A 25,769-nucleotide genomic window follows, 5' to 3' on the forward strand; every position below is an offset into this window, starting at 1 on the left:
GTGTGTCACCCTGCGAAGGACTGGTGCCCCCTCCAGGGTGTGTGGTCCCACCCTCCGGACCCACCGCGACCCTGAACTGGATAAGGGTTAAATACAATGAATGAATGAATGAGTATTATTATAACTTTAGAAACTTATTATAAACCATTTATAAACCTTTATAGGTGTCGTATTCTAAAATCCTACCCTTATATTAACCATATAATCACAACAATAAAGCTAACACTAAACAAATAAATGTGTAGTGTGTGATATTAATGACGAACTGGCGAGAGGAATATCTCAGTGTAGTTTTGACGAGTTTTTAATTAAAATCTCTTAAGTAGAAGTTAAAGTTTCAGGGAGATCTTTAGCATTGGACACAGAGGCTTTAATGAAGAAAAACAATGCTACAGTGAGGCTTGTGCCTCAGAAAAGGAGAAGAAACCAGTGCTGTGTGTGTGTGTGTGTGTGTGCACAAGAGAGCTAGAGAGTGTAAGAGTGAGAGTTAGTTGTGATAATTAATACATATTTCATCATAAATAATATATAATCTACCTTCTGAACTCAACAGTAATGACTCTCTGTTTACATTAACACAGTAATACACACCAATTGCCCATAACATTATAACCACCTCTGTATCTACACTCACGGTCCATTCGACCACACAGGAGCACTTTGATGTTCTATATTTACAAAGAAATGTCCAGTTGTTGCTCTGCATACTTTCTCATCCTTATCCCCCCCTGTTCTTCAGCGCTCAGGACCCCCACAGAGCAGATATGATGTGGGTGGTGGATTATTCTCAGTGCTGCAGTGACACTGACGTGGTGGTGGTGTGTTAGTGAGGCACTTGTTGTACGAGTGGATCAGACACAGCAGTGCTGCTGGAGTTTTTAAACCATGTGTCCACTCACTGCCCACTCTGTGAGACACTTCTACCTCTTTGGTCCACCTTGTGGATGTCTGTGGACTGTTCTCAGTCCAGCTGTGACACTGAGGAGTTTAAACCCTCAGTGGAAAGACCTTGTGATGGTTTTTAACAAAGACACTGGGGGAGGCAGGATGCAGGCATTCTATTGTCTTAGCGCTTACAGCTATGTGGACAATCACCAGAGCTTACCTTCAGCCTCACATGGTGACCACAGGGGGCATACAAAAAATGAGATGGCAAAGGAAACAGGCAGAAACAGCATAACATTACATCCAAACCGCTGTTAAGCTCAGGCATAACAGAGAATCAAGGCCCCTCTCTCTCTCTCTCTCTCTCTCTCTCTCTCTCTCTCTCTCTCTCTCTCACTCACTCACACACACACACACACACACACACAGCTGTGCATCAGTGTCACTGTAGCGCTGAGAATGATCCACCACTCAAGTAATGCCTGCTCTGTGGAGGTCCTAATCTTCAAGAACAGAGGGAAAGGCAGCTAACAAAGTATGCACAGCAATATATGGACTACAGTTTGTAATTGTAGAACTACAGAGTGCTTCTGTGTGGTCAGTGGAGCTGAGAGAATGGACAGTGTGTGTAGAGACAAGGAGGTGGCTTTAATGTTAAGGCTGAACTGATCTATGTACACCCTGGCTGTCGTCAGCATTTTTAGTAGCACTGAGTACAGGTCACATAAACATCACATGAGGACACAGGTGTGTGTGTGTGTGTGTGTGTGTGTTAACCATTTATATGGAACACACACACACACACCTCTGTAGTGTTAAAGATGTGCAGTTTGAAGGATTGTGGCAAATAACTGAGTTCAAATTATGCAGTGTACAGTGCTTCTCTCTCTCTCTCTCTCTCTCTCTCTCTCTCTCTCTCTCTCTCTCTCTCTCTCGCTCTCTCTCTCTCTGCACACACACACACATACACACACACACACCCACACCCAGAAAGACATTCCTGCCAAATGGCAGCCTGCAAGACATCCCAGAGACTAACTGTTGGTATAATGGTCTCTGACAGTAATTCATTAGTGATGTATTTCATATTCACTGCGCATCCGAATAATCAAAGCTGAGCTGCTTCCGTATGTGTGCTTTGGGCTCTTGGCACTGGCCTGATCTTCACACACACACATCCATTTTTGTTCCACATACATTCCCCTTACACATACACACATTACACACAGCAGGCCTTTCAATAACAAACTGTAAAAAACTGACAAAACAGCTTGTACACTTCGAACGTAAGTTGAGTCACCAGAACATTAGCCGCTACTTTAAAAGACAAGAAGTGCAAAAGACCCAGCGCCTCAAGCTCATGGTGTGTTAAGAATTATTTTCTGTATCCTAGCAAGGGAAGATGTGAAGATGCATGTGTTTTCCTCTGAAGGTCAGGTGAGGTAAACTTGCACTTAAGGACGCCTAGAATCATCGACGGGAATCACTGAATTGCACCCCCTGGTGGAAAATTTGTTTATTGTTGTGTGAGTATGTATGTGAGTGAGTGAGTAACATGCCAGTTCCACACAAGACTTCACAGTATCTATGTTAACTATGGTATCTAGATTGTAAAACTAAACATACCACACTCAGACATCAATAAGTTACTAATTCAACATTCAACAGGGAATTGTGAACATTATAGCCCACTAATAATGATTTTTGACATACAATGTATTAAGTGAGTGCAGAAACCGTTATTTTATGACCTACACTGTGCCCTACAGAGGATGTAGAGAGACATTTGGGATTGAGTCTTGGCTTCACTGCAGTGTGGACACCTCTATCACTCTATTACTCCCAGTTTCAGACCAGGAGAACTATTGTATTAAACTTTAAGCCAAACCAGAGGAATCATTTACGTGATAAAACATTCTCTTCCAAACATCTGTTCCGCTCTGAGATCGCAGGGAGAGTCGGATCAAATTATTTTAGGGGAAAAGACTGAAACAGAAGAATGGGGTTTGTGTCTGTAGCCTCTTACACACTAAAACAACACAGGAGTGAAATAAGACTATTACTGGTTGTGCTTGTGTATGATCTGTGTGTGAATAACTGACTCAGATTCAGACAGAAGAGAGTCTGACAGTAACAGTGGATGACAGAAAAGTTAATGTATAATGGTATTATTCCTTTTCATTATGCAACACTGGTATCCTGAGTCACTTCAGCCTTGTAATGTGAACATGGCCATAGTGGGTAACTAGAGTTCAGGTCCTTGCTTGGTTAACCACACCATGCTAACCAGCAACAGTGCTTAGGCAAGACTCCTAACAACACACTCACCCACATGTAACATGATTAGACTTGTACGTCACTCTGGACACAGTCATACTGGAAGAAACAAGGCTGTCTGGGGAGTTGTTCTTGACCACGAAGCACTGAAGGGGAACAGATGGATAATGACTTCAGAATAATCAGAACACACACAGATGAGGTGCACACAAACACATACACATTAACACACACACACACACAAGCACACAGACACACACCATGTGGAGCCTGAGAGGAATTTCTGTTGTAAATAGATGATAAATCTGTTTGCAGTTTGGCAGAGAAAACTATAACTGGTCATGTTTTCATGTGACTTTTCCTTGTCAGGGCAAAAACAATATTAGCACATGCTAATCCTAACTACTGTATGACATGGGTAGCAAGAACTGTGTGTTGTTTTGGTTCATGTGACATAAAAACAGGTCTGATCCTAAACAGTAGTTTAGGGAATGCCTTAAAAGCTTTTTAAATATGGTGTTCCTCAAGGATCAGTTCATGGGCCAGTGACATTGTCTAATTACATAACATTTTAGAGTAGTCTGAATAAATTGGTGTGCAAAATGAATGATAGGGAAGTAAAGATGTGCTTCATACCTAGCCTTTGTGTATTAATACCTTTAGCTTGAGAAAGACAGCCTAAGACATGCACACCATTCCAAAAGTGCACAGAGCAATTTAAACGTTTGCTAAATAGCCAGAGCTTGAGATTGCTGTGCTAAGATCAACATACATGACCATCATGGATATATACACTAAGACATGTTGACAGGCTTACATTATATTGCCAAATGTATTCACTCACCCATCCAAATTTCCTTATTACTAAATATTCCACAGTCAACTGTCAGTGGTATTATAACAAAGTGGAAGATACTGGAAACCACAGCAACTCAGCCACAGAATGGTAGGCCATGTAAAAAGAGTGGGGTCAGCAGATGCTGAGGGGCATAGTCAGCAGACTTTCTGCAGTCAATCGCTACAAACTTCCAAACTTCATGTGGCCTGAAGATTCGCTCAAGAGTATAGGGAGCTTCATGGAATGGGTTTCCACAGCTGAGCAGCTGCATCCAAGCCTTACATCACCAAGCACAATGCAAAGCACCGGATGCAGTAGTGTAAAGCTTGCTGCCACTGGACTCTAGAGGACTGAAGACGTGACTGCATTGTGCCGAGTGGAAAGTTTGGTGGAGGGAGGAATATGGTTTGGGGCTATTTTTCAGGAGTTGGCCTTGGCCCTTAGTTCCAGTGAAAGGAACACTTAATGCTTCAGCACACTAAGAGATTTTGGACAGTTTCATGTTCCCAACTTTGTGAGAAAAGTTTGGGGATGGCCCCTTCTTGCTCCAACATGACTGTGCACCAGTGCACAAAGCAAGCTCCATAAAAACATGGATGAGTGAGTTTGATATGGAAGAACTCGACTGGCCTGCACAGAGTCCTGACCTCAACCTGACCTTGTCAGAAGAGTTGAAGCTGTTATAGCTGCAGAGGGTGGGCCAACATCATATTAAACCCTATGGATTATGACTATTGATTGGTGTGCCAAATTGGTTGGACAAATCAGATGCATCTATGCCTTCTTCTGAGAATATACTGTGGAATAAGATCATTCCGGTGTCATAGCCACATGGGTCTGATGTCCTTTGATAAAGCATCACCCAACACTTTCCACCATGATCCATACTGCCTCCTCCTTCGGTCGGTTTGAACTGTAACAAGTCTTTGAGTTATTTCAGATGCAGAGTCTTAGGTCCTTGCACACATTGCATATACACCAGCAACCTCCCATTCTTTCCGACCGTTCAAGCTGCACAACTCTCCATCCACTCTCTGGATTAGAGAGTAGCTCCCTTCTTTCAGAAGCCACTGTTCTCCCCCAGAGAGTCCAGAAAGCTGTGACTTTCCTGATCCCTTGACACAGAAAAAGCCATTTTGTTAAATGGAAAGTGCAGGGCTTTGTAACTCTTTGCAAACCGTGATCTATTTTGTGCATGACAAACTTTTCATGACTTTCCACTAAAATTAACCCATAAAAGTCTGCTATTGCAGGTGGCACGGTGGCGCAGCAGGTATTGTCTCAGTCACACAGCTCCAGGGGCCTGGAGGTTGTGGGTTCGATTCCCGCTCCGGGTGACTGTCTGTGAGGAGTTGGTGTGGTGTCCGCGTGGGTTTCCTCCGGGTGCTCCGGTTTCCTCCCACGGTCCAAAAACACACGTTTGGTAGGTGGATTGGTGACTCCAAAGTGTCCGTGAATGTGTGTCTGTGTCGCCCTCCAGAGTGTATTCCCCCGCCTTGCGCCCAATGATTCCAGGTAGGCTCTGGACCCACCGCGACCCTGAATTGGATAAGCGGTTACAGATAATGAATGAATGAAGTCTGCTATTGCAATCCCGTCCTGCCTGTTTAATCATTCCGTCATTTCAACCATTCCTAAAACGCAATCGATAGATCGATATACGCAAACCCTTCTGTGTTAACAGAACAAAAATAAATATTGCTCTGTTTCTTTCTCGCGCAGGTAGGGAGCGTATTTTTTTAGCCTCAGCTCTTTCTCAGTGTTAAAGGGATTGTCCTCTTGATGCTTGGTTCCTTTGTGTTTCTTCATCGTGTACTTGGCAAGTTTTACTTGTGAGTCTTGGCTCCTCACAGTATTTTTTATGCTTGTAATGCGTTTTTCTCCCGGGTCTTGGTTCCTCTAAGTGTTTTTCTTGTCGCTCTCTCCCTCAGCTTGCTCATTAGTTGGCTATTGTAAAAAGCGCCAGGCAAATATAATGGAACACAACTGGAGTCTAATAAGCAGCTCATATTGGGAAAAACAAACAGAATGAGCCCCGAAGTCCCGGAATGATCTCCTCTCCCAGTCGGGAATATCACATTGTTAGGAAAATTATCCGAGAGCTGATGATGTGTGTCTCTGGCAAACATTTCACAAACCGTCCACTTTGTAAAAGCTTTTGATTTATTACAGAGTACTGTAAACATTCCATTAAACATGTTTTCTTTTCATTCCTCACCCCCCCCCCATTCCATCCCTCATTTCTTCTCTCTCCCTCACTTTCTTTCTCTTTCTCCAATTTATCTTTCTTTCTCATTCTTTCTTTACTTTTTATTTCTTCCCCCTCTTCATTCTATCTTCTGTTGTGCTTATATATTTGTTTTCTTTCTTTCTACTTTTTTCTACTTTTTTAATTTCCCCCTTCTTGACCCCTTAAATTCCATCATTCATTCCTTCTTATTCCATACTCTATACTACTCATCTCTTTCTCTCTCCCTCTATACATTTCTCTCCTCTCCTCTCTCTCTTGCTCTCTCTTTCTTTCTATCTCACTTTATCCTTCCCCATTCTCTTCCCACTCTGTATCATTTTTTCCTTCTCACTTTCTCTCTGTCTTTCTATATTTCAGTCTTTCGTTACACATTCCAGTTAATGTTTTCCCTCACTTATGACCCCCATCTGTAACATCCCTTTATTCTTCTTTCTCTCTCTCCCTCTTTCTCTCTCTCTCTCTCTCTCTCTCTCTCTCTTTCTCATACACACACACACACTCCTCTTCTCTGTGTTCATCAGCTGTGTTGCCATTCACAGCAGGCTGGAGGACCGATCAAGCTTTAAAAGAGTCCACTGACCTACATAAACAACCCAGTGAGAGAGAGAGAGAAGAGAGAGAGAGAGAGAGAGAGAGAGAGAGAGAGAGAGAGAGAGAGAGACTTTAACAGTTTCTTCTTCTTTCAGAATTCAACATCTTTCTGCAGCACTAAATAAGGCTTGAGTTTTGGGATGTGTGTGTGTGTGTGTGTGTTTGTGTTCTTTCTCATGGTTGAGTTAAATGAATCATTTAATAATAAATAAGTTAAATATCATTTAATATTAAATGATATTAAAAGCATGTTTTTTTTCCTGAAGAACAGAGGTTGAGGGGGAAGACAGTTCCTGGAAGTGCTACATCCTCAGTTCCTTTGAATGGGATGATTCCTCTGGGTGGGAGGTGATACCTTTGACCTTTGGGGGGGGGGGGGGGGGTAGATGATTCCTTTGGGTGGGGATATGATTCCTCTGAGTGGGTAAATGATTCCTCTGCGTGGGTAGGTGATTCCTTTGGCTGGGTAGATCATTTCTTTGAATGAGTAAGTGATTCCTATTGGTGGGTAGATGATGCCTTTGGGTGGGTTTGTGATTCCTATAGGAGGGTAGATGATTCCTTTGGGTATTCAGATGATTCCTTTGGGTGGAAAGATGATTTCTTTGAGTGGGCAAATGATTCCTTTGGGTGGGAAGGTGATTACTGTGGGTGGGCAGTTGATTCCTCTGGGCAGGAAGACGATTCCTTTGGGTGGGTAGGTGATTCCTTTAGGTGGGCAGATGATTCATTTGGGTGGGAAGATGATTCATTTTATGTGGGTATATGATTCCTCTGGGCAGGAAGACGATTCCTTTGGGTGGGTAGGTGATTCCTTTAGGTGGGCAGATGATTCATTTGGGTGGGAAGATGATTCCTTTGGGTGGGAAGATGATTCATTTTATGTGGTTATATGATTCCTCTGGGCAGGAAGACGATTCCTTTGGGTGGGTAGGTGATTCCTTTAGGTGGGCAGATGATTCATTTGGGTGGGAAGATGATTCCTTTGGGTGGGAAGATGATTCATTTTATGTGGGTATATGATTCCTCTGGGTGGGGAGATGATTCCTCTGGGTGGATAAATGATTCCTTTGGGTGGGTAGATGATCCAGCAATGATCCCCCCCCCCCAAGCCCACCAACAGACACACACTGTGTAAAGAATTCATTTAGAATGGTATGCTGCCCATTGCCATAGGTCTGAAAACTGCACATCTGCACATCCCTGCACATCTATATCCTTTGTCTTAAGTTTGTCTGAGCACCAGCTCTCAGAAGGAGAATTTCAGATATACGTTTCAGTTTTTAAGGTGGATTACTTCTTCTAATCCACCTTAAAAATGTGAGCATGATAGACATTGCAGCTTTACCCAAGGGACATTGTCCATTAATCTCAGGTGAAAAGAATCCCGCTTTGCTGTAGGACTCTGCAAGGACGTTCGTTTCCAGCCAATGTTGTCAGCTCTAATCCCTAAAGCTGGCAGGGGGGCTTCAGCAGCGTTAGCGTCCAACCCCATCCCCCTCAGAAACACAGGAACACAGCTCCACTCTCCGCTACAAAGACGAAGACACACCACAATGCGAGTTATTCCAACCCCAGCTAGCGCTAATCATGATCATTGAACACACAAAAGACGAAGACAGAGTGTGTGGCTTAACGAGCTACATGCTAACCGTGCCAGACTAGCGGCTCAGGAGAGAGGGGGAGCTTGTTTGGCTCTAAAGTGTTCCGACATGCTGGAATCTTCCTGGCACTCCACCACCACCGCGTCCTGGCATGAGATTTAGTTGCTGTTTGGACTTAGTTTATGTGTATACTGCTTCAACTCTAGGGGGAAATATCGCTGTCACTGCTCATACAACAGGAATGGGATTCTCCAGAGCAGCATGAGCCTGTCACTATGCCCAATGCCAAGAGTCAGCCAGACACGAATCAAGCAGTGAGCACTGACGTTAGGGCCTGGGCTCTGGGGTGGTCAGTCCACTCTCCTTAGACCTCTCACTCACTCTGTCTCTTACTCTTCTATCTGTTTTCTCGCTCTATCTGTCTCACATCTCTCTCTTATTCTCTGTCTTTGTATCTCTATCACTCTCGTCTTATTTCCTGTTTTCTTTTGCTTTGGTGCGTTAGCCACATTCACTAAGGTCAGTATGTGACAAACTAATAAATGCTATTGTGTAGTATTCTGTTGGCCACTGGTTAGACATTGTTGGACACTGACATGGTGTGTTGGGCTGGTGTGAGTGGATCAGACACAGCAGTGCTGCTGGAGTTTTTAAACCATGTGTCCACTCACTGTCCACTCCTACCTCGTTGGTTAACCTTCAATGTAAAGTCAGAGTCAGTAGCTCTTCTGTCACTGCACAGCGTGTGTTGGTCGTTCTTTAGTCTTTCATCAGTGGACAAGGAATGCTTTTCAGCTGGATGCTTTTGATTGGTGGACAATTTTCGGTCACAAACTCAAGCAGCACTGCTGTGTCTGATCCACCCAAACAATTCCTCTTCTGTGGTGGTCTTGGGATTGAAGGATAGGGTGGTATTGTTGTGTCTTTCCTGGGGTGTTGTGGGTGATGAAGAAGAATCTCTGCCAGACACTGTCTAGGGTTTTAAAAACATTTTTAATTCTTCAAAGAACAGCATCTGACCAGCCTTAAGGGCTGGGAGAGTATCAGCCAATTCCATTCATCTCTAATTATCATCTCCGTATCTCCGTGTCTGGTCATCTCTCTCTATCTCTGGTCATCTCTCCTCTCTCTCGGCTCCTACTTCAGTCTATATGGTTCTTCCCCCTTCCAAATATGGTGAATGTGAAGTTTGGTTTACATTTGCACATTCAAGGGACTGAGGGAGAGGAAAAAATGTGTAGTCTCCTATCCTTACTGACAGCTTATCCTAAACATTTCTCTCTTTGGAGCACATACACAGAACATACGTATAAACATACACAGAACAGTGAACATCTCTTAACGCTGCACTTAAGACCATATGTTTAAAACATGATATGCACAGAATTAGATAGACTACAGTCTTGTAACATAAAAAGAACAGGTCACAAAGAGATGCTCAGCTGCCTGGTTTTAAACATGGACCACCGCTGCATGTCCTGAAACACAGCAGCATTACAAGGCAAAGCACACCTCATTTCAGATTTTTCATGGCGGGAAATGCCATTCCAGGAGAAAACAGGCCATTTTCCATTTGGACTGGCGGATAGGTGTTGGAGGTCCAAGAAGAAGAATCCCTCAGAGGCGCAGTTTCATAATTATGCCCCTGGCACACACTGGGAATTCCAGAACTCCACAAGAAGTGGGTGGGGAATTGGGAGTTTTCCGGTGGGACTCTCTCATCTGGAGTGGAGTCTGGCACAGCTGGATCATCCCGCTGACTGGAGCAGCCCAATGGGGGGTAAATATTTTACACTTGGGAATGGGAACATGTGAGAAATCGCTTGTCATTTAACTTCTTTGGAATGATGTGATAATTAAGATGCACTACTTAAATAATAGCTGTCCTATGGGGTCCTGAACATTGGTGTTATATCTCTATTATCTCAGCTTCAAAGTCACTTGATGTGACTGATTTGACTCCCAGTGATTCCAAACTTCACTCAGGCTTAATATGATTCTGATTCACCTCTCAGAGACTCATGACTTGACTTAGAAGTGAATCTGAGTCATGAGTCATTTTGATACGAATCTCTTTGATTTCCAGTTATTCTGTATTGACTAGACTCAGTACTAGACTAATGAACTCTGCCTTGAATCAGGCATTACAGTGACTTATCTCATGAATCGGAAGTTCATCCCAGTGATTCAGGACTTGACTCCAATTCACATAGAAGTGACTTATAATTTGACTCAGATTCACATTACAATTACTCATGACTCAACTCAGATTCACTTCTCAGTGTCTCTTGACACGACTCAAAGATTGACTTAGGCACACTTCCCAGTGAACTGTGCCTAGATTCAGACTTGCATCCCAGTGACTCATCTCCTGACATGATTCACACCGCAGTAACTCAGTTCATTTTTCAGGACCCTAACATTCTCCATGCTTCAGTGTGCGCAACATGTGACAATTAAAGGGGACATCTACAATTGTGGGGAAATGCAGTTCTCTCTGATTGTTTGGGTTCGGAATCGCAGTGTCTTTTAAGGTGGAATGGTGTGTTTGAGAAGAAGTGACTGTGTCTTGTCTGTGACTGAAGTGTAACTTGTCTGTAAGTTTTTATTCACTTTTATTCCCACAGAAACTTATTTGTAACTTGAACTGTTTTGCAGCACTGTTGGTAATGCAGATAGCCGTCTCCCAATTTTGGAGTTCCACCTTAAGTAATTATAAGTAAATATCATGCACTTATTGAGCAGAATCAGAGCAATATCCTCATCTTGGGTCGTGTTTAGCATATTGAAGATACCTTTGCCATGAGCAGAGAGAGAGAAAGAGATGCTAACAGGTAGATCGTCGTTGGGGGTCCATACGTAGCTTCACCTACCTTCTGAGAGTTAAATGATTTGATCAGAACAGTGTCACCTGGAATTCTACATTGTTGAAATAACCCATAAATCACATCCTAACAATGAAAATGAGCCGGGTTTTTGCCTTGGAATTCTGCTATAACAAATCCTTAGCTAATGATGCTACACCCGAAAATTGTTGGGTTTAAATAAGCCAAGTTGTGTCAATTTGGCAACCCAGCATTGGGTCCAATAGGGACAAACCCAGCATTAGCTATTTTAACCCAGTGTGTTGGGTTTAGGGGTTTGACCCAAGGTGCTGGGATTTTGGGCCTTTTCCCAACTGTTGGGTAATAGCCAATACATGTTTGGGTTACAGCAAACAAAGTTGGGTTTTATATATTTAAATTCTAAAATGTACTGTTCATGTAATGCACCTCCAACCCCCCACCCCTACAACGAACACAGATTTTTAGTGCAAAATTACTGTTCTTTATTTGCTAAATTTAACATGATATAAGTACTATTCTGTTCAAAAATTATGGCAATTAACAATTAGCAAAAGATATTTGTGCACTTAAATTTGCAGAATGTGACCATAACAGTTCAGTCTTTAAAACAATAATTTGGAAGAATTACATTTAGTAAGGTTTAAGGAGAGTTGACTTTTCAAAAGCGAGCTGATTCACAGCAACAAAACGCCTTCAGTTAACAGTGCCACACTTCTGTACCAAAGATGAAGAGCTTCATATGTAAATGCTTTTGTATCCTCCCCCTGACCCTGATTATTTGAGTTAAAACTTTGGTTTTGTTAGCGGGCTAACACTTGCTAGCACTTAAACTGTAATTTAGCTAACGGTTTGGGTACGTTACAGCGCCAAAACAAACCCAAAAATTGTGTTTTTATTCAAACAGACCTTAATAAATTATCATTTATCACAGTTAATTAGAAGCACTCAACCTAAAATGTGTTGCACAGCCACTCTGTCTGTTGTCCTATGGTGCACACAGTCAAACTAAGAAAAAGGGCGAGAACCACAGGGAACCCAGGGATGGATTGAACACAATAATTGTTCTGAATCTGGGTCACTTCAACTCAAACACCAGGTTATATAACATCAGAGAGAAAGAAATAACCCAACAAAACCACCCAACTCACTGAACCCATTATATTTTAGAGTGTAGTATTCCTTATTAGTGTATGCTTCCTGGTTTCCTGTATTAAGAGAATTTACTTCTAACTAAATGACCTAAACACACCACTTCACACTGTGAAGGCCCAGGAGAGGGGTTTAGGTAAAGTCTAGCAATTTCCAATAAGCACACACTCAGCAGATTGTCAAGGTCACGGCCTTGCTGTGTGGTGCTAATTAAGCTCTGAAGGTCTGGTAGCAAAGGGTCAATAGGGTCAATAGGTTAAACCCTTCAGAGTGGGCAATTAAGTCCAGAGTCTGTGGGGAACTGGAGGAGAGCTATCGGGGAACGACAAAAAAGAAAGTCAAGGAGCGGCGAGGAAATTAATGCAGTGTGCAGTGCCTTCAGCGTGTTGACAAATAAATAAAAATTGCTTTGCATATGAAAGAAGGACAAAGGGAAATTGGTAATGGAGAAAAAGAAAGGGAGAGAGGGAGAGAGAGAGAGAGAGAGAGAGAGAGAGAGAGAGAGGGAATAATGCAGAGTGTGAGGTCTTCTAATTAAGCTAATGAAAAGGATTTAGATCAGTAGTGTTTGGCGGTGGAAGCTGACTGATTGCATTAACTGGATTTGGAGTAATTCCGCTATTATTCCGGCAATTTGCTCATTGAATATATTGTGTCATGGCTAATTTCACCTTCCGCTTCCAAAACAACTCAATTCAACTCCAGCTCTGATTGTGTGTCGAGTGTGGCAAAGTAATCAATTTGTAATCAAGGCCGATCATTACATCATTTTGACCAATTATGTGGGAACCATTGTTGTAATTTCTTAATTAGTAGTGTAAAATATTCCCTCAATCTTTCCACTGCTCGTGTTCGCTGGTCCTCTCTAAGTCTAATGTGTCCACCACTGGCTTCTGGCTTAGTGTCTCTCCCAGGAAAGAGCCTTTGTTTAATACCCACAATGTCCCAAAACCCTCCCAAACACACACACACACACACAAACAATAAACTTGCTAAGAGGCCCATAGCCTGGATCATCTGCTGTTCTCCAGGCACGTCCACCCAGATTATCCTTCTGGCCAGAAAATAGCATGATATGTACCCACTAGCCACTTTATTAGCCATTGTTTGTGGACATCTAGTCATTCAACAAATTCAGTTTACTATTTGTTTCACCTTTACAGTAGTAATAGCTTCTACACTTCCGGTATGAACCCCAGGTCAAGGCTGGTGTTGCTAATAAAATGGCCAGTCAATCCCAGGTCAAGGCTGGTGTTTCTAATAAAATGGCCAGTCACTCCCAGGTCAAGGCTGGTGTTTCTAATAAAATGACCAGTCAATCCCAGGTCAAGACTGGTGTTTCTAATAAAATGGCCAGTCACTCCCAGGTCAAGGCTGGTGTTTCTAATAAAATGGCCAGTCACTCCCAGGTCAAGGCTGGTGTTTCTAATAAAATGGCCAGTCACTCCCAGGTCAAGACTGGTGTTTCTAATAAAATGGCCAGTAACTCCCAGGTCAAGGCTGGTGTTTCTAATAAAATGGCCAGTCACTCCCAGGTCAAGACTGGTGTTCCTAATAAAATGGCCAGTCACTCCCAGGTCAAGGCTGGTGTTTCTAATAAAATGGCCAGTAACTCCCAGGTCAAGGCTGGTGTTTCTAATAAAATGGCCAGTCACTCCCAGGTCAAGACTGGTGTTTCTAATAAAATGGCCAGTCACTCCCAGGTCAAGGCTGGTGTTTCTAATAAAATGGCCAGTAACTCCCAGGTCAAGGCTGGTGTTTCTAATAAAATGGCCAGTAACTCCCAGGTCAAGGCTGGTGTTTCTAATAAAATGGCCAGTCAATCCCAGGTCAAGACTGGTGTTTCTAATAAAATGGCCAGTCACTCCCAGGTCAAGGCTGGTGTTTCTAATAAAATGGCCAGTAACTCCCAGGTCAAGGCTGGTGTTTCTAATAAAATGGCCAGTCACTCCCAGGTCAAGACTGGTGTTTCTAATAAAATGGCCAGTCACTCCCAGGTCAAGGCTGGTGTTTCTAATAAAATGGCCAGTCACTCCCAGGTCAAGGCTGGTGTTTCTAATAAAATGGCCAGTAACTCCCAGGTCAAGGCTGGTGTTTCTAATAAAATGGCCAGTCACTCCCAGGTCAAGACTGGTGTTTCTAATAAAATGGCCAGTCACTCCCAGGTCAAGGCTGGTGTTTCTAATAAAATGGCCAGTAACTCCCAGGTCAAGGCTGGTGTTTCTAATAAAATGGCCAGTAACTCCCAGGTCAAGGCTGGTGTTTCTAATAAAATGGCCAGTCAATCCCAGGTCAAGACTGGTGTTTCTAATAAAATGGCCAGTCACTCCCAGGTCAAGGCTGGTGTTTCTAATAAAATGGCCAGTAACTCCCAGGTCAAGGCTGGTGTTTCTAATAAAATGGCCAGTCACTCCCAGGTCAAGACTGGTGTTTCTAATAAAATGGCCAGTCACTCCCAGGTCAAGGCTGGTGTTTCTAATAAAATGGCCAGTCACTCCCAGGTCAAGGCTGGTGTTTCTAATAAAATGGCCAGTCACTCCCAGGTCAAGGCTGGTGTTTCTAATAAAATGGCCAGTCACTCCCAGGTCAAGACTGGTGTTTCTAATAAAATGGCCAGTCACTCCCAGGTCAAGGCTGGTGTTTCTAATAAAATGGCCAGTAACTCCCAGGTCAAGGCTGGTGTTTCTAATAAAATGGCCAGTCACTCCCAGGTCAAGGCTGGTGTTTCTAATAAAATGGCCAGTCACTCCCAGGTCAAGGCTGGTGTTTCTAATAAAATGGCCAGTAACTCCCAGGTCAAGGCTGGTGTTTCTAATAAAATGGCCAGTCACTCCCAGGTCAAGGCTGGTGTTTCTAATAAAATGGCCAGTCACTCCCAGGTCAAGGCTGGTGTTTCTAATAAAATGGCCAGTCACGTTCATGATATCAACTCTGGTCAGAGCGGCGCTGAGACCCTGCCAAGGGAATTGTGCTGTAGCCATTGTTGCCTATGCCTAATACTATAATGGCGTGCTTCCATCATTCATAGCTGCCATAGTGCTACACACACACACACACACACAAACGCATGTTCAGTGCCAACTGGAACACGCAGGTGTGTTCTGCTTCATGAATATTCATGAAGTAGCTATCATACAGATTGCTATTCTTCAGCTTTTATTGCTCGCCTGCCACAGAGCACTCAGTCCATGCGAGTCTGACATACGCTCACTACTGCTCTGCATTGTGGGTACATTCGTATCTCCACTGCAACAGAAAGAAATATTTATCTTCATATGCTTTGGCATGCGTGCACCTGCGCAGACACTTCTCATCAGTTAACTCAGATTCCTAATCTCTCAGACCAAGCATCGAAAATTTCATCCACTTTAATGAGGCTACGTTCATATTACCAGGCTAAAGGGACTCTAATCTCTTTAGGATTTGTATTCATTCATTCATTCATTCATTCATTCATCCATCATCTGCAACCCTTATCCAGTTCAGGGTCGCTGTGGGTCCGGAGCCTACCTGGAATGACTGGGCGCAAGGTGGGGACATACCCTGAAGGGGGCACAAGGAGGGTAGGAAACTCTCCACAAAGTCCTTTATTATGTTTATATTGATATTCAAATTCCATCAGCTGCATACCAAATACATTTAAGTGAGCACTAAATACTAGTAAGTGAGCACTGAACATCAAGTGTTCCAGTAAGTTAAGTTAAGTAAGCACCAGACAGTGTCTCTGAATGCTATCAAGTGAGCACCAAATAGTGTTAAATGAGAACCAAATACTAGTAGCTGAAATACTATTAGAATCCGACGCTCCCTTGATAGTATTCATAGTGCTCACTTTACAGTATCAGGTGTGAATTTCAAAGTGTCCAGTGCTCATTTTCTTTAGGAATATTTTGTGCTCACCTTATAGCATTCGGTGTTCCCATCTGGTGTGAGTGACAGGGTGAGTTTGTGAAATGGTTCCCTAAAGAGTATTTTGTACCCACTTGATTATATTTAGTTCTCACTTGATATTATCTGGTGCTCACTTGATAGTATATGATGTTCCCTTAATAGGATCTTCTACTCACTTAAAAGTATTTGGTGCTCACTTAATAGCATCTGGTGTGTGTGTGTGTGTGACTGTGAGTTTGTGAAATTGTTCCCTAAAGAGTATTTTGTACCCACTTGATTATATTTAGTTCTCACTTGATATTATCTGGTGCTCACTTGATAGTATATGATGTTCCCTTAATAAGATCTTCTACTCACTTAAAAGTATTTGGTGCTCACTTAATAGCATCTGGTGTGAGTGTGTGAGTGACTGTGTGAGTTTGTAAAATGGTTCCCTTAAGAGTATTCTGTGCCCACTTGATAATATTTAGTTCTCACTTGATATTATCTGGTGCTCACTTGATATTATATGATGTTCCCTTAATAGGATCTTCTATTCACTTAATAGTATAGGGTGCTTACTTGATAGTATCAGGTTCTAACATCATAGTATGTGGTGGTCTCTTGATAGTATGTGGTGCTCGTTTGATACCTGGTATTTGGAGTTGTTTGTATCTAGTGGTCACTCTATAATATCTGGTGCTCACCATTTGACAAAAGAAATGCTCCACACTTTGGAAAGCCACCAAAGTCTTTTCTATATTTATGAGAGCATTTGCTTTGTTTTGGTATTTGACGCCGACCATGGTTGTTTAGTGTGCAGTCGCAATTGATATCAAAGTTATCCGAGGAAACGTTGTCTGTGATGCGGGAAAAATCTCTGAGGGGGGAAAGTCTGGCGCAAACCTGGACAGTGTTTGTGACTATTTTTGTTGGAAATAAATTCTGTGTCTGTTTGGAATTAGCATGACAATGTGGCAGCCTCCTATTGTGTCAGAATGCTGTTGCAGTGTGTGCTTTCTCCATCATGTCCTCCATGAATGAGGAGAGAGGAGAATCTTGCAGGCTTTAAGGAGCTGGACAGTGGCACAGTTTTAGCTGTGTATTCTGCAAACTGCATCTTCATTGACATCCATTAATAAACTGTCCACCTTAAATCTTACAGAGAATATATTTCTCTGGCTCACTCTGGCCATTACGGGAAAGGAGGACATAATGGGATGAGCTGAGTGTGTGTGTGACTGGATGAGAGTGTGAAATAGATAATGTATGTGAGTGTGTTTGACTGGGTGAGAGAGAGTGTGTGTGTGTGTGTGTGTGTGTGTGTGTGTGTGTGTGTGTGTGTGTGAGTGTGTGTGTGTGTGTGTGTGTGTGTGTGTGTGTGTGTGTGTGTTTGTGTGTGTGTGTGACTGGGTGAATTTGTGAAATTGCCCCTAGCTGTTATTGTGCAAGTGACTGTGTGAATGTGGAAAATGGTCCCTGTGTGTGTGTGTGTGTGTGTGTGTGTGTGTGTGTGTGTGTGTGTGACTGGGTAAATTTGTGAAATTGTCCCCAGGTGTTATTGTGCAAGTGACTGAGTGAATGTGGAAAATGGTCCCTGTGTGTGTGTGTGTGTGTGTGTGTGTGTGTGTGTGTGTGTGTGTGTGTGTGTGTGTGTGTGACTGGGTGAATTGGAAAGCCACCAAAGTCTTTTCCATATTTATGAGAGCATTTGCTTTGTTTTGGTATTTGACGTGTGTGTGTGTGTGTGTGTGTGTGTGTGTGTGTGTGTGTGTGTGTGTGACTGGGTGAGTGTGTGAAATTGTCCCTAGGTGTGTGTGTGACTGGGTGAATTTGAGAAATTGTCCCTAGGTGTTATTGTGCAAGTGACTGTGTGTGTTTATTGTGCAAGTGACTGTGTGTGTGTGTGTGTGTGTGTGTGTGTGTGTGTGTGTGTGTGTGACTGGGTGAATTTGTGAAATTGTCCCCAGGTGTTATTGTGCAAGTGACTGTGTGTGTGTGTGTGTGTGTGTGTGTGTGTGTGTGTGTGAGTGTGTGTGTGTGTGTGTGTGTGTGTGTGTGTGTGTGTGTGTGTGAGTGTTTGTGTGTGTGTGTGTGTGTGTGTGTGTGTGTGTGTGTGTGTGTGTGTGTGTGTGACTGGGTGAGTGTGTGAAATGGTCCTCAGGTGTGAATGTGTGCGTGACTGGGTGAGTGAGGGCCTGGGTTGGACTGGTGGCCTGTCCTGTGTGTGTTACTGTCTTGTGCCCACTGATCCTAGAGTGAACAAAATAATGAATGAATGAATGAATGAAATAAAACTACATGCAAAACCGTACAGTCTTTCAATGGAACAACAATCAGCACGGTCACTGAACTCTGTGAACCGAATCAATACACAGTGATTATTTTGTCCCTGTAGTTTATTCTCAGAAGGCGCTTGAATGCATCATTTCCACGTTAAAATCACTGCAATTTTCTCCTCTAAGTGTCTCTACAGGGGCTGGGTTGGGGAGCTATTTCCACAGCTGAGACGCTTGCCTGAATCTGGTGGCTGTGGAATGATTAGCCTCAGTCTGCAGCTGAAAATAAAGCTCAATGAAGGGTGAATGACATGAAGTTTATCAGTTCCTTTAGTAACAAATGTAAACTTTATTTAAAAAAAACACCTGATCAGTGTATGTTTACATTATTTTTGGTATCTGGAGCCTACCTACACCCACACTGTGAAACAAGACCACGTTGTTGTTGCTGTATTTTTTTTTTTTGCTTGTATTGTGGTCTGCATAAAGCAGTAAACATTTAGGACTGTCCCGCCTCCTTGTCTGAGTCTCTCCAATCACAGCGCTGGACTCTGAGAGTGCAAAGACAAGGTTAAACAGAGCAAAACAAACAAAATGAGCATGGAGAAGTGAGTATGGTTTAAATATAAATAAAAAAACAAGAATGAAAATGAAAGTGAACTGATAACAATGTTCCTCACTCCTTGCTCCTGGGCTTAGGCTCATTCACATTTAAAGGAACAGACACAGATATAGAACAGGGGGAAAAGGCTGCTGTGGTGCTTGACCAAAGCAGGTCACTGACGTTTCATTATGACCCCAGAACTGTGTTCACTGGTGAAAAAAGAGGTAACATATGGCCCCTTTAATAGATAAGGACATGGCCTATAGGTCACCAGCTCAGTGCCAAGCATCACCTAGAGGTGAAGCAGTGCAGCTGTGCTCTTTAGAGACACAGAGCTTGTAGCAGGGCCTTTGGGATGGGCAGGAGTGGTGCTTGTGATCTGTCACTAAACATCTAACATCAACACCTGAACACAGTAGTGTCCACATGGCTGAATGCCATCAAATATGAACAAAACTTTTATGTAAAGAGAAGACACTGTTACAGAAGAGATGGGTAACCTTCACATTTGGAAAGAAGTGTATCAGCAGTGTGTGTGTGTGTGTGTGTGTGTGTGTGTGTGTGTGTGTGTGTGTGTGTGTGTGTGTGAGTGATTGGGTGAAAGTTTATGGATTGTCTCATTGGAATTATAAGGTTCTATCTGATTTTTTATGTAAATATTGCATTATTCACATTATATTCTGTTATACTTTCTTAATATTCTGTACATTTTCTTTGCAGAGTACATTACATTTTCAGACTCATCAAACTAAGACAAACTGACTTACGCTCTTAAAAATAAAGATTAACTTAAATTCAGTGATAACCTGTTAATATCAAACAAATTCCATTAATATTTCTACTTCCTTTTCCACTGCTTTCTGAAGCTGTTCTAAACTTTTTAAACACTTTATTTATATACAACAGAAAAAATTTAGATCCTAGCATTGGACTTTGTGGCAGCCCACAAATGGCCATCAGTGGATTTGATGTTATATTATTTATTTCTGCATATAATGTTCAATAATAGGTCATGATCAATAGTATCAAATGCTTTATATAAATCTAATGCAGTAGATATATCTTCTATCAGTTACATCCCTGCCAGGGTGGACCTGAATCCATACTGATGATCACTCAATAACTTTTTATTGTTTTTTCTATAACATTATTCAGGCTTTGAACAAAAACCTTTTGAAAATATGGTTTTATAAACATCCTATTACAAAAAGGGGCAACAAAACCCTTTAAAAATGCAGTATATCTTTAACTACTCATGGTTCTATATAGATCCATTTGTGTAAATAAAGAACCCTTGAAGAACAACAGTATTTAAATGAGAACCACTTTTGGTTCCATAAAGAACCATTTTATTCATATGTTAAATGAGTAAAAAATTACCTTAAAGGCTAAGCACCACTTAATGAACTTCCATGAATGTTTCACATTATTGTAGTTACTGACAGATATAAGTATGAATTAAAATGAAAATAACAGCTTAATTTGCTTTAAAACTGACAATTTTATTAAATTGACGGAAAAACCCGAGCTCGCTACGGAAATTCTTGAACGCAACCGTGGGACGTCACTGGTGGACAACAGCTGAACAACGCCGCGGTTAAACACCGTTATGACTGACTGTTATGACAGTATCTAGCTAAATAACCAACATTATTCATGACAATAGCCTAGCAATAAGCTAAACTCAAATGTAGAGGTACCGTTATTCTTGTAAATGTGATCGAAGTCGAACTCGAATTCCTCCGACACTATAAACCTCCGTAATGCAGCTACGTAGCCGAGTATAATCTGAGCCACCGAGTTTAGCGAGTCAAGCTAACGTTAACTAACACCAACTAAAACAGGCGAAGTGAGTGTCCTTACCCTGTTTACCTCCATGTTACAGAGGCTCTTGAACACCTTTCGTTGGTGTCCTTACATGCCCATATTGTTGGAAAAGCGCCAGTGAAATGAGCTACAGATAACGGAGTGAGCGGATGGTCCTTTCCAAAGTGCCCCTTTAAAGTTGACAAATTTAGTCCATTTTCTGGATATTTTGGGATCTTTGGGCCATTTGTGCACAGATGTCCCACTGTACATTGAATGATTGCAGCCAAAAACAACACACCTTTTCGTCATTTTGCATTAAATTAAGTGCAACTTCTAGAGTTGTTGTCCACCGTCTACGTCACAGGCAAGACGCCTATTAGAGTCGGGGGGGGGGGGGGGGGGACCAACGGTCTTTTAAACCTTATTCCTTGAATTAGTAAGAAATAACATGTTTTCTGACTATCAATAAACACAAGTTAGGAACTCAAATTCCACTGTATTTATTTGTTTGACACTTTCATATCGCTGGTGTTTAGCCTTTTTTAGACCGAGCAGTGGATTCTTAAACCTATAAAAAGGTTCTTCACACTCACACAGCTCTTAAACAAACATGGTTCTTTATGGAACCAAAAGTGGTTCTTCTGCGGCATTGCTCAAATAACACTTTGTAGAACCATCATTTTGAAAAGTATAGTTGTGTGAGGTTCGATCAGTGACCAGTCAGCACTTCGGAAACACACAGGAGGACCAATGACTTTGGGTAAAACGCAGAGAAAAACTCCCTGGAGCAAGACAAAATATTTTTTTGTGTATTACAGTCATCATTTCTGATATAAAACCGAACCTACCTTCATACTCTGCGCTGACTTTCTGGAAGAGTATATTACAGTCGATGGGTGCTGTCTAACCTTAGACTCATGGTTCCTGCCTAAAATGGAAATTTGCACTGGTCAAAATATTTAGAAATATAATTTATACATAGCCTTCAATGCTATTTTAAATAAGGCATAAAAACATATTTGTACTAAAACAAGAAATGTCATCAAAATATATAATAAAAATAATTATCATATCATCAATGTCCAATAAAAAGCATGTACCTCTAAAACAGTAACTTTACAGGAGGAAAAAGCCATAACTTTCAGTGGAAGTGATTTTTTTTGGATAGAACTTTACAATTCCAAAGAGAAAGTGAGTTCTTAAGATTAAAATGTCTATCTGCCTTTAACCTGTTTTAAAGTAATTGTGATAGAACTCTGATATTTTGAGTTGGAATACACTTAGTGTGTCTGTGGTTTTCATGTATGAAAGAGACGTGCTCCACAAATCTGTTTTGTTGTTTGGAATGTAAAATCTTTGAAGCACAGTATCTCAAAACTGCTTGGAATGCAGATAGGGCCTTTGGAATTCCAAGGGAATAAAGTTGCTCCAGACCCACTTTATAGAGAAAAAGAAAGAAACAAACAATGAATGAATCAATGAATGCTGGAAGAGCAGGTGTCCACCAATGTTATGCCAAATATTTTACATACCCTTGTCTTTGTTCTTTGTTTTGGAATTTGTTGATGTGGTTGTTCTTTAGCCCTTGTTTTGTTTTTGTTTTTGTTTTTCATGAGGTGGGTTGGCTTTTTTTGTTGTTGTCTGGTCGATCTTGTGTCTGTATCTTGGTTTGCATCTCCTTTTGGTTTGTTTATGATTGTTGTTTTTGTTATTCATTGTTGTTTTTGGATTCCTTTGCCACCAGTCTGGACTATATTTGTCTTTTCATTTGTATTACACTTTATATTGTGTCTCTAATAACTATGTAGTTACACATGAACAACAGCAGCAACAATATAACAACTGATAAATTAATATGTTACAGATGGATTACAGTAAAAGTTTATGTAATTCCGTATATGTATCAATTAGCCTTTATTACACAGGTGGATCTTCACAGTTCTAACAGCATAATTCTCTCTCGTGTAATTACACACATGTAATTACATTGGTGTAATTACTTTAGTACTCAGACCTTTTCTGGCAGGTATGTATTAACTTACATTAAAACATTAAACTGGATTCCAGTAATAAAGTGTATGTAACTACATATGTGATAAACTTCAACTTCAAAGTGGGACCCATTTTCCCTTCCCTTCACAAACATGAGCACAGACTGAGATGCACAATAGCACCCCCTTGTGGAGCAGTCCCTAAATGTGACTAAGTGAGAAATAGTTCGCCTTGTGGCGAAGTTTGTAACAGTGAGTGAGTGAGTGAGTGAGTGAGTGAGTATGCCAGTGAATGAACAAGTACATACGGAAGCATGTGTGAGTGAGAGGTAATGATTGAGTGAATGTTTTTGAATGAGTATGTGAGTGAATGAATGAGTGTTTGTGAGGATGTGTGTGTGTGTGTGTGGTCATGCATGTGAGTGAGTGAATATGCTGGTGACTTTGAAAGTTAGTGAGTGAATGAGGGTGTGTGAATATACATTGTAAAAAAAATAACGTAAAATTTACGGTAAAAAAACGGCAGCTGTGGTTGACAGAATTTCACCATAAAATATACAGTTGAGATGTATACAATATTACGGTATTACAGTACATTCAAGAACTGTTTTGCAAGGTATAAACTGTAAAAATGTATCATTTACAAAAAAAAGAAACATAATTTTGCCATAAAATGAATGTAATATAAATAATAAATGTAATGTAAATGTAAAATGTAAATGCTGTGACAAATGAGAGAATGGAGACTGAGATCTTGGACGAATAAGAGTGCTATATGCAGCCCTTAAAAGGAGAAAGCACTTTGCTAAAAGGAGCAAATAAATGTGCAGTATCTAGGTGCCACACTCCAGCATTCGAACACAGGCTGATGGTGAACTTTTCTGACCAACACACGTCTCGTCACACATTTACACTAAAGATGCACAGAAACACACACACACACAAATACATAACATAATCGCCCCAATTCAACCCAAAATCATAAAGCCTGAAAGAAAGAGAAAAACATAAGAAACTCTGAAAATCACAGAAAATATGGAGCTGCTGAGCATGCTGGGAGCTCCCCCATGAGCCTCAGCTCCTTTCAGTTCTTGGCCACTTGTACAGCCCATAATGGTTTGTGTATTTAACAGTGGCAAAATATATTTTTTATAATTGGAACAAAATATTTTTCCAGTAAAAAGATGTAAAAATGAGTGTTTTCTAATCTAAGTATTTACAGCAGAAACTGTAGTCAGCCTTTTTAGAGTTTGCAGTGTTTTACTATTAAATCTCTTAATAATCTTAACTCCATCTGTCCAAATGCTGTTGCTTGTGTAAAGGAACTGTGAAGCTATGGACCACTGAACACAGAGAGTGAGCCAGTGGTGAACTGTCAGCAGTGCAGCAGATTCCACATAACCCAGAGATTGAGCCACATTCCCAGAAAGAGCAGGGCATGAAAAGTACAGAGAGTGCAGTATGTTCTCTGTGTGTGGGGATTCCCAGTCTTCCTGGCAGCTCCTGCCGGACTCGGAAATTTCCATGGACTGTGTCCAAACTAAGCTGTACCTGGATTATGACAGAAATCTAGTGCCAAAAGAACTCTGATCCATCAGAAAACATTTCCTTTTACAAAACTTTAAGCTCCAGGGTCATGGCGTTGTGTGTTCAGATCCCATCTTCGGTCACTGTCTGTGAGGACTGAGCCGATTCACTCCAGAGAATCGGTTCAAAGGATCTTGGACAAGCTAAATATTTAAAATTTGAATGTTTACATCATTCATTCATTAAATGTAACCGCTTATCCAGTTCAGTGGGTTCAGAGCCTACCTGGAATCATTGGGCGCAAGTCGGGAAAACACCCTGGAGGGGACGCCAGTCCTTCACAGGGCAACACATACACACATTCACTCACACTTACAGACACTTTTGATTCACCAATCCACCTACCAATGTCTGGTTTTAGACTGTGGGAGGAAACCGGAGCACCCAGAGGAAACCCACATGGACACAGGGAGAACACATCACAGGTCCCTGGAGCTGTGTGACTGCAACACTACCTGCTGTGCCACCGTGCCGCCCTTGTTTATGTCATTTATATGTGAATATGCTTTGAGTAAATTTGAATTATACTGGTGTGGCACGGTGGCGCATCAGGTAGTGTCACACAGCTCTAGGGGCCTGGAGGTTGTGGGTTTGATTCCCGCTCCGGGTGACTGTCTGTGAGGTGTGTTCTCCCTGCGTCCGCGTGGTTTTCCTCCCACAGTCCAAAAACACACATTGGTAGGTGGATTGGTGACTCAAAAGTGTCTGTAGGTGTGAGTGAATGTGTGTGTGTGTGTCTGTGTTGCCCTGTGAAGGACTGGCGCCCCCTCCAGGGTGTATTCCCGCCTTGCGCCCAATAATTCCAGGTAGGCTCTGGACCCACCGCGACCCAGAACTGGATAAGGGTTACAGATAATGAATGAATGAATGGTGCCCACATTATCACCACAGATGTTCACAGTGAAGAGCTCTTGCCTTGCTTTAAAAGGCAGCAGGCAGCAGGCACCAGTCTCATTGCTGACCTACATCTGACTGCAGAGTGTGTTTTATATTTCTATATTTTTCTTTAGTTCGTTCTAATCAAATAAAAAACTGTTGCTGCTCATCAAATCAATTATGGAAAAACGACAAAGCCTTGCTCAACACTGGAACATAACAAACTCTGCGTTCTCTTGGTAGGTATCCTAGATACGTACAAGTGCAGAGTGCCGGGGTGGGGGGGGGACGGGTGCCAATCAAACCAGAGAC

This window comes from Hoplias malabaricus, chromosome 1 (assembly GCF_029633855.1).
Source record: "Hoplias malabaricus isolate fHopMal1 chromosome 1, fHopMal1.hap1, whole genome shotgun sequence".
Taxonomy (NCBI): Eukaryota; Metazoa; Chordata; class Actinopteri; order Characiformes; family Erythrinidae; genus Hoplias; species Hoplias malabaricus.